This window comes from Colias philodice, unplaced genomic scaffold (assembly GCF_061535455.1).
Source record: "Colias philodice isolate Cphi_HAF_F1 unplaced genomic scaffold, ilColPhil1 Martin Lab GWU primary ptg000018l_1:14663442-14930425, whole genome shotgun sequence".
In the NCBI taxonomy this organism is placed as follows: Eukaryota; Metazoa; Arthropoda; class Insecta; order Lepidoptera; family Pieridae; genus Colias; species Colias philodice.
Window position 1 is genome coordinate 220,001 of NW_028322191.1, and position 10,000 is coordinate 230,000.

Sequence of the window (10,000 nt, forward strand, 5' to 3'; positions counted from 1 at the left end):
GCAAGTTAGTTTTAAAAAGCTAACCTAACCTAACCTAACCTAACCTAACCTAACCTAAGCACAAACCTAACTATTAAATCGTCACACACATTTACTTTTTACGACAAATAATGGTTTATTTTCGATGCGATTTTAACCAATACAGCATTAATCCTTAACCAGTTATTTATTCCTACTTTTACCCCTATATCAAATAAATGGATGAACCGATTTTGATAAAATTTGACTATTTGTTTCTGACAGGTCAACCTTCGTTTTTTTCATTCCCACTTTTACCCCCATATATACAGGGTTACAGGTTAAGTCGACCTATTTTTCGTTTTCCGGGCATTTTCCCACGCTTTTTTCGGACATTTTCACGCATTTTCCGGATATTTTCCAGGCATTACCCAGGCATAGGACATTTCCACGCATTTTCCGCATTTTCCGCCGATAGGTTAGGTTAGGTTAGGTAAGGAAAATTTTTCTAAGTCCGGAAAATTTCCATACGTCAGGAAAATTTATATGTATAAGCCAGGAAAATTTCTATACGTCAGGAAAAATTTCTATAAGGTGGAAAAGGATAGGTTAGGTTAGGTTAGGTTAGGTTAGGAAAATTTTTCTAAGTCCGGAAAATTTCCATACGCCAGGAAAATTTCGATATGCCAGGAAAATTTCTATACGTCAGGAAAATTTATATAAGCCAGGAAAATTTCTATACGTCAGGAAAAATTTCTATAAGGTGGAAAAGGATAGGTTAGCTTAGGTTAGGTTAGAAAAATTTTTCTAAGTCCGGAAAATTTCCATACGCCAGGAAAATTTCCATACTCCAGGAAAATTTGTATACGTCAGGAAAATTTATATAAGCCAGGAAAATTTCTATACGTCAGGAAAAATTTCTAAAGGTGGAAAAGGATAGGTTAGGTTAGGTTAGGTTAGGAAAATTTTTCTAAGTCCGGAAAATTTCCATACGCCAGGAAAATTTCTATACGTCAGGAAAATTTATAGTATAAGCCAGGAAAATTTCTATACGTCAGGAAAAATTTCTATAAGGTGGAAAAGGATAGGTTAGGTTAGGAAAATTTTTCTAAGTCCGGAAAATTTCCATACGCCAGGAAAATTTCTATAAGGTGGAAAAGGATAGGTTAGGTTAGGTTAGGTTAGGTTAGGTTACGTTAGGTTAGGTTAGGTTAGGAAAATTTTTCTAAGTCCGAAAATTTCCCATACGCCAGGAAAATTTCTATACGTCAGGAAAATTTATATAAGCCAGGAAAATTTCTATACGTCAAGAAAAATTTCTATAAGGTGGAAAAGGATAGGTTAGGTTAGGTGAGGTTAGGTTAGGTTAGGTTAGGTTAGGTTAGGTTAGGAAAATTTTTCTAAGTCCGGAAAATTTCCATACGCCAGGAAAATTTCTATACGTCAGGAAAATTTCTATACGTCAGGAAAATTTATATAAGCCAGGAAAATTCCTATACGTCAGGAAAAATTTCTATAAGGTGGAAAAGGATAGGTTAGGTTAGGTTAGGTTAGGTTAGGTTAGGTTAGGTTAGGAAAATTTTTCTAAGTCCGAAAATTTTCCATACGCCAGGAAAATTTCTATACGTCAGGAAAATTTATATAAGCCAGGAAAATTTCTATACGTCAAGAAAAATTTCTATAAGGTGGAAAAGGATAGGTTAGGTTAGGTTAGGTTAGGTGAGGTTAGGTTAGGTTAGGTTAGGTTAGGTTAGGAAAATTTTTCTAAGTCCGGAAAATTTCCATACGCCAGGAAAATTTCCATACGCCAGGAAAATTTCTATACGTCAGGAAAATTTATATAAGCCAGGAAAATTTCTATACGTCAGGAAAAATTTCTTTAAGGTGGAAAAGGATAGGTTAGGTTAGGTTATTAAATTTAAATTTCTTTACGCCGGGAAAATTTCTATAAACATGGTAAATTTCTATACGCCACTACTATACTACTGATTACAATGAAATTTAGCACACATATAGAAGGTAACTTGGATTAACACATAGGGTAGGTTTTATCCCGGAAATCCCGCGGGAACGGGAACTATGCGGGTTTTCCTTTGAAAACGCGGGCGAAGCCGCGGGCGGAAATCTAGTACAAAATATTAATTTACTAAAACTATTGCAAAACACAAAACTATAATATAAATATAACAGAAAATCGGTTCGAATGTCTGTCCGTGTGTGCTATTTTCCCTATATAAATTTGTATAATTAAAACTAGAGAACCGATTTTGATGCGGTTTATTTCAATAGATAGACTGCATCTCGAGGAAACTTTTAGTAAGTATATATAATTTGTTAAGTTCTGAACAATGCAGGCACAGCCGCGGGCGATAGCTAATCAATCTACCACTTATTTGTTAAACAGTTACTAAAAAAAAAAAATAAAAAAAACTTTAAATTAACTGTACCTACAAGTTTAATTATTTCTCCATTTAATAATTAATATTAATTTTTAAGTGGTATATCAATTAAATTTACGTTTTCTCTACATAAGAACCGTACGTAATCGTACTTCAAGGAATATACTTGATAAGAAAGAATTATCGAAATCGGTTCAGCCGTTCACACGTGATGCCGTGACAACGCGAAACGGGTCTCATTTTTATATTGTACGTACCTACCTACCTACCTACCTACCTACCTACATAATATATAGATTTTTAGATTATTCTTCTGTATAATCTAAACCAATTAAAGTTAAACACCTACGAAACGGCTCGACCGATTCTCATGAAATGTTGTGTGCATATCGGGTTGGTAGATCTGACAATCATAATATTGTATCTACACTAATATTATAAAGAGGAAAACTTTGTTTGTTAATGAATAGGCTCATCATCAAAACTACTGGACCGATTGTGATGAAATTTGGCACAGACAATCTTTAGACGCTGAGAAAGAACATAGGCTACTTTTTTTTATTGCGAAATAATATGTACCACGGGCGAAGCCCTAGTTTGTAAATAAAATAAAATAAATCATACCCGCAAATGACCAACGTAAATAATAATTATTGTTGAACGTATAATTCGAAATTCGAATTTCAAAATTACAACTTTAGGTTTTTTTTTTTTTTCTCACTGCTGTTGTTCAAAATTGAAACTGTAGTCTGTATACTCCGTACTTTTTTTCCGTTTCTGTATAAAACCGGTCCAGATCGCGCCACACGGCGTTACGGCCGTCGGTTCGTAATGCGAGCTAGCACTTTTGGTTAACGGCCAATACCGTGGAGCGTAAGCGTCCCCTCCACACAGTGGGCGGTGAACATGCGGTGAATCATTTAGATGTTTACATTTGGCATTTTTTTTTTTAAATCACATAAGGCTGAGGTAAAATAACAGTACAGACTACAGTCGAATTGGGAATCATCAAGGAGGATTTTATTTAATATTTTAATTAAAGATATGAAACCTTATTTGTGTTAAACTTTTTTATTTTTTTTAATTGACACCAATAAATCAAACTGACGATGTCTGTCGAAATAAATATGATATTGATTCAAAGATAGTACATGAAATTGCATTGCGTTGTTATATTAATATAATAAAATGGTTGTGAGTGAAAAAAATTATGTAACATTTATAAAAATATCGAGCTAAATCATAATGGTATATAATTTATTATGAATTCGTTTTTAGGATAACCACAAAAATGTGCATGTGCACACACAAATTAAAAACCGTCTCCAAAACCGAGAAAATTGAACGGCAGGCAGCATTGAAAGGTATGGTTATTTATCCATCAATTATTTGTTGTTATTATTATACTAGCTGTGCCCGCGACTTCGTCCGCGTGGAATAGTGACTGCATATAGTAGTTACTACTTATACTTAACACACAATAACTATTGAGTAAACACGTCTTGAAACACGTACTATCATATACAACTAAATTATAAGTAGGTACTTACAGATTATTATGGAACAGTTAAGAAATAAAATAAATAATAACACAAAAGAACTGTTAGTAAAATTTATTACTAAACTGAGCTATAAAACTTAGGTACAGAAGAGTTCAAAATTTCCAGGATGTGGTTATTCTCCCGCTCCCATATCCTTCTACTTTCACAGACTTTCAACTTTTCCCTTTCACCCCTAGTAAATGGCAGAACCGATTTTGATCTTAACCATGTCTAATCATACCTATATATTATGTACATGTATCCTTTCGTTTGCTACTCCATTTGGATTATTTATCCCCACTATCACCCCTAAGGTGCCCTATATGTAATAAACAGATTAACCGATTTTGATAAAACATGACTTATTGTAATTCACACGTCATTTGATATGCCGCTTGATATATTATATATATATACTAGCGGTCCGCCCCGGCTTCGCTCGTGGTACATATGAAAAATAGATGTTATAAATAGAAAATTTACCTAGAAGTAACCATAATGCTATTTGTGCAGGTTTTAGACTTATGAGCAAAAATCTAAATAAAGGTCCTTTGACCCCCCTACTACCCGCTCAGCATAACCCCCCCCCCCCCCCCACGCTTGGGGACTTTCGATATGATCATCTGGACATGTCAAGGAATAATTTTAGCGTATAATTTACGTAATAAAGTAATTCATGTATAGAATGCCTTAGCAAATGTCCGTGTTGAATAAAATTAATTTCTAAATCGGTGTTTTCTTAACTGTTCCCCACTCTAGAACTTATGATTACTTGCTTAGTCATCTTAAGGTCTCCAGAATGGGTCATGTAGTAGAGACTTAGCTTAATACGGTTAATGTTGAAAGATGAGTCTTCCTACATATTACATTTACAATATACATAGTACACAACATTTACTATTCATAAGCTAGTATTTTATAAACTAAGTTTTTCGTCTTAATAAGCCGTTCAAGTTTGTATGTTGTATTGTTTATAGCATTTTCCTACTATTACACCCACTATTTAAATAGCTTGCTTCATATATTTTGTAAGTCATTTTTTACCCAAAAAATAAGAAATAAAATACCGCCGTAATACGATACGAATTATCCTAATACGGTGGTATAACTCCGAAATAGGAAAAATACTGGGCATGTTTATTCTGCGGTATGTGTTCTTAATTAGAAATCCTGTTAAATATGAAAACGGTTGAGTACAAAATGTTTGTTTCTTAGAAGGGGTAAAAATAGGAAGGTGTATTTTAATTTAGCCGAATTTTTTCGAATTTTAAATTTTCGAATTTTCTGAGAAAAGAGAAACGAAACAGCTAATATTATGATTAAAAATTTCGTGGCCAGAAATAATTTAGATTTAAAAGGCTAACCTAACCTAACCTAACCTAACCTAACCTAACCTTACCTAACCTAACCTAACCTAAACACAAACCTAACTATTAAATCGTCACACAGAAACCTAACTATTATTACATTGAGGTTCAAATTTATGTCTATCAAAAATGAACGCCCTCTTTTGTTTTTGTTGTTGTTGTTGAATAGCCGAATTTTTTCGAATTTTAAAATTTTCGAATTTTCTGAGAAAAGAGAAACGAAATGTAGCTAATATTATGATTATAAATTTCGTGGCCAGAAATAATTTAGTTTTAAAAAGCTAACCTAACCTAACCTAACCTACACACAAACCTAACTATTATTACATTGAGGTTCAAATTTATGTCTATCAAAAATTAACGCCCTCTTTTGTCGTTGTTGTTGTTGTTGTTGTTGTTGTTTATAATTTATTTAATATGGACCACGAAATTTATAATCATGAATTATTTTTGACGACTGCACGCCGTAACTGCACGCGTACAAAGTTTTTTGACTTGACCTTGAAAACACGAGGCGTTAGTCGCGCGCGGCGTATGTATGTATGTATGTATGTATGTATGTACATATGCCGTGCGTGATACGTGAAAAATTAAACAAGCAGAAACACCATTGCCGGGATGCGAGACAATCGGTGCGCGAGGCTAGCGAAGACGGGGGGCGATGCGCGTGCGCAGCAGCGAGAGATTGTACGTATGTGTATGTATCATTATTTCGTCGCTGTTGTACCGCGTCGCCCGTGTGTGCTCTGCGCTCTGCTCGTTGCCGCAGTTCGCGTGTCGGTGTGGCGTTGATGTGGGGTTGGGGTTGGTGTTTGGTGGTGAGTCTGACAGAATTGTAGAGTAGTGTTAGTTCTATAAAATAATAAAAGACCAAAGATGATATATTATAAAAGCGTGTGTTGTGCAAACGGCGCGATACAGTTTTTAATCTTTAGTATTTTATGGAACAACAAAAACTCTTCAAATCAGAAGATCAGTGTTCAGTAGTGTGGTAGTAGTAGTAGTAGTAGAAGAAGAAGTAGTAGTAGCTGTAGTAACATTGCGTCTGCCGACGGTTTGATAGATTGTCAGTTTCGTAGATTGTATTTTATATGTGTAGTGTAATAAATATTACGCATCTTGATACACTCTCGGAGCGCAGACCGTGAAAAATATACTACGACTATTGAACGGCAGTATGAAAATTTTTAATGCTCACATCGCACACGTTTGTGATGTACCAATGGGCTTTTATCAGATGTTTATACGTGTGTGTGTGAAACACACGTATATTCCAAAACTTGGTCGCAATTTTCGATCCTTCCACTCTCCGTGCGTAGATTGATCGTTTGCGTCATAAAAGTTGACCGATATTAAAATTTTTCCTTCGCTTGATGCGAATGGGAATTGTTGAGGGGTGTCTCGTTAAGATGATACTTTCAACGGTTAAACTGACTGTGTTCAGATTTATCCACGTGTGCGCGCCCGTGTGTGTGTGTGAATAGTGTGCGTGTGACGGTCGCCGCCGTCACATATCATGTTATTTAAACACGCCTCGCGCACATAATATAATTATATAGAGAAGCAAACGTCGCGGCGGCATCGTCGTGTTACGTTTGAGGCTCTAGCGGAAGCTTTAGTTAGCTCCCTGGTTGATCCTGCCAGTAGTTATATGCTTGTCTCAAAGATTAAGCCATGCATGTCTCAGTGCAAGCCGTATTAAGGCGATACCGCGAATGGCTCAATATATCAGTTTTGGTTCCTTAGATCTTACTCAGTTACTTGGATAACTGTGGTAATTCTAGAGCTAATACATGCAATCAGAACTCTGACCAGTGATGGAATGAGTGCTTTTATTAGATCAAAACCAATCGACGGAGGGCCTGGCGTCTGAAGTCGTTAATTTTGATGAATCTGGATAACTTTTGCCGATCGCATGGTCCAGTACCGGCGACGCATCTTTCAAATGTCTGCCTTATCAACTTTCGATGGTAGTTTCTGCGACTACCATGGTTGTCACGGGTAACGGGGAATCAGGGTTCGATTCCGGAGAGGGAGCCTGAGAAACGGCTACCACATCCAAGGAAGGCAGCAGGCGCGCAAATTACCCACTCCCGGCACGGGGAGGTAGTGACGAAAAATAACGATACGGGACTCTTACGAGGCCTCGTAATCGGAATGAGTACACTTTAAATATTTTAACGAGGAACAATTGGAGGGCAAGTCTGGTGCCAGCAGCCGCGGTAATTCCAGCTCCAATAGCGTATACTAAAATTGTTGCGGTTAAAAAGCTCGTAGTTGCATTTGTGCGCCGCGCTGTCGGTGCACCGCATCCGCGGTGATACTGACACGTTTGCGGAGCATATCGTCGGTGAGCCGGTCGTTAAAAGCCGGTTCAATATCAAAATCCTATCGCGGTGCTCTTCAGTGAGTGTCGAGGTGGGCCGACAATTTTACTTTGAACAAATTAGAGTGCTCAAAGCGGGCTCAAAATGCCGCTTGAATATTTCGTGCATGGAATAATAGAATATGATCTCGGTTCTATTTTGTTGGTTTTCAGAACTCCGAGGTAATGATTAATAGGGATAACTGGGGGCATTCGTATTGCGACGTTAGAGGTGAAATTCTTGGATCGTCGCAAGACGAACATCAGCGAAAGCATTTGCCAAAGGTGTTTTCATCAATCAAGAACGAAAGTTAGAGGTTCGAAGGCGATTAGATACCGCCCTAGTTCTAACCGTAAATATGTCATCTAGCGATCCGCCGACGTTACTACAATGGCTCGGCGGGCAGCTTCCGGGAAACCAAAGATTTTGGACTCCGGGGGGAGTATGGTTGCAAAGCTGAAACTTAAAGGAATTGACGGAAGGGCACCACCAGGAGTGGAGCCTGCGGCTTAATTTGACTCAACACGGGAAATCTCACCAGGCCCGGACACCGGAAGGATTGACAGATTAATAGCTCTTTCTTGATTCGGTGGGTGGTGGTGCATGGCCGTTCTTAGTTGGTGGAGCGATTTGTCTGGTTAATTCCGGTAACGAACGAGACTCTAGCCTGCTAAATAGGCGTCGTCATTTAGGTGTGCGCGGCTCTCGGGTCGCGCAACTCACTGACGGCGTATTAAAATTCTTCTTAGAGGGACCGGCGGCTTTGAGCCGCACGAGATTGAGCAATAACAGGTCTGTGATGCCCTTAGATGTCCTGGGCCGCACGCGCGCTACACTGAAGGAATCAACATGTTCTCCCTGGCCTAGAGGCCCGGGCAACCCGTTGAAACTCCTTCGTGCTGGGGATTGGGGTTTGCAATTATCCCCCATAAACGAGGAATTCCTAGTAAGCGCGAGTCATAAGCTCGCGTTGATTACGTCCCTGCCCTTTGTACACACCGCCCGTCGCTACTACCGATTGAATGATTTAGTGAGGTCTTCGGACCGACACGCGGTGGCTTCACGGCCGTCGGCGTTGCTGGGAAGTTGACCAAACTTGATCATTTAGAGGAAGTAAAAGTCGTAACAAGGTTTCCGTAGGGGAACCTGCGGAAGGATCATTAACGTAACGACGCACTGCGCACTCTCGCACTACTCGCATACGCGCCTCGTGTGTGTTTGTGTATTAGTACGAACGAGTGTCGTGGGACGCGTGAATGTGACTGCATCCGTTAAAAAAAAAAACGAATACCTCTAACATGTCAGTGTATGACGTGTTAGAGTGATTCGCGAAAGCGCCGCGGTACATATTTTAACCTATGTACACGCACGCAAACGTTACATAAAAGAACGCGCACAACACTTTGATTATGAAACGAAAACATTATTATAATAAACTATTACCCTGAACGGTGGATCACTTGGCTCGCGGGTCGATGAAGAACGCAGTTAACTGCGCGTCATAGTGTGAACTGCAGGACACATTTGAACATCGACATTTCGAACGCACATTGCGGTCCGTGGAGAAATATCCAGGACCACTCCTGTCTGAGGGCCGGCTGTATAAAAACAACAATCCACACTGTTCACACGCGTGTTTTCACGCGTGTGTGAGCATGTGACGGTTTAGCGAGCGCATTGCGTGCACGCTATCCGTTTGAAAATTTTACCTGTATTATGTTCTACGTGTGCGCGACTCGGTGTGAAACCGTTGTGGACGCTTCTCGCGCGACGCTCGTATGATATGTCTCGTGTAGAATGTGTCGTGAACTGTTTCGCATATAAGCCGAGCCGCATTCAAAGCGCTCGTAGTGCGTGTTATTGTGTATAATATATTATTTTTGTCATAATAATATGATGTGTATTATGATAAAATATGAAAGTGAAGCGTAGGCGGACTCGACGTCCGTGTAGCGTCGTAGTAGCGCTGACGGATATCGCGTCTGCCTCCCACTTTTTATCGTTGGCCTCAGATCAGGGAGGATCACCCGCCGAATTTAAGCATATTAGTAAGCGGAGGAAAAGAAACTAACCAGGATTCCCCTAGTAGCGGCGAGCGAACAGGGAATAGCCCAGCACTGAATCCCGCGGTCGTAACGGTCGCGGGAGATGTGGTGTTTGGGAGGTTCCGCTTTCTCGTAGGTTTCGCACCTGTCCAAGTTCGTCTTGAACGGGGCCGTTTTCCCGTAGAGGGTGCCAGGCCCGTAGCGACGGAGCGAATCTGCGAGAGGGACACTCCTCAGAGTCGGGTTGCTTGAGAGTGCAGCCCTAAGTGGGTGGTAAACTCCATCTAAGGCTAAATATTACCGCGAGACCGATAGCGAACAAGT

General features: G+C 39.4%; 3 non-coding genes across 3 annotated transcripts in view; all 3 read left to right on the top strand.

The window, feature by feature from the left end:
- The first annotated feature begins 6,889 nt into the window (after nt 1-6,889).
- On the top strand, nt 6,890-8,794 carry LOC149474810 (small subunit ribosomal RNA). Its single transcript, XR_016318260.1, has one exon. It is a non-coding gene; the product is annotated as a small subunit ribosomal RNA (ribosomal RNA).
- Nucleotides 8,795-9,071: 277 nt separating this feature from the next.
- On the top strand, nt 9,072-9,228 carry LOC149474811 (5.8S ribosomal RNA). Its single transcript, XR_016318255.1, has one exon. It is a non-coding gene; the product is annotated as a 5.8S ribosomal RNA (ribosomal RNA).
- A 406-nt stretch (nt 9,229-9,634) lies between these two features.
- LOC149474812 (large subunit ribosomal RNA) overlaps nt 9,635-10,000 on the top strand; it is a 4,014-nt gene continuing 3,648 nt past the window's right edge. Inside the window, exon 1 of the ribosomal RNA XR_016318287.1 lies at nt 9,635-10,000. This exon is cut by the window's right edge and continues 3,648 nt beyond it. This is a non-coding gene — a ribosomal RNA (large subunit ribosomal RNA).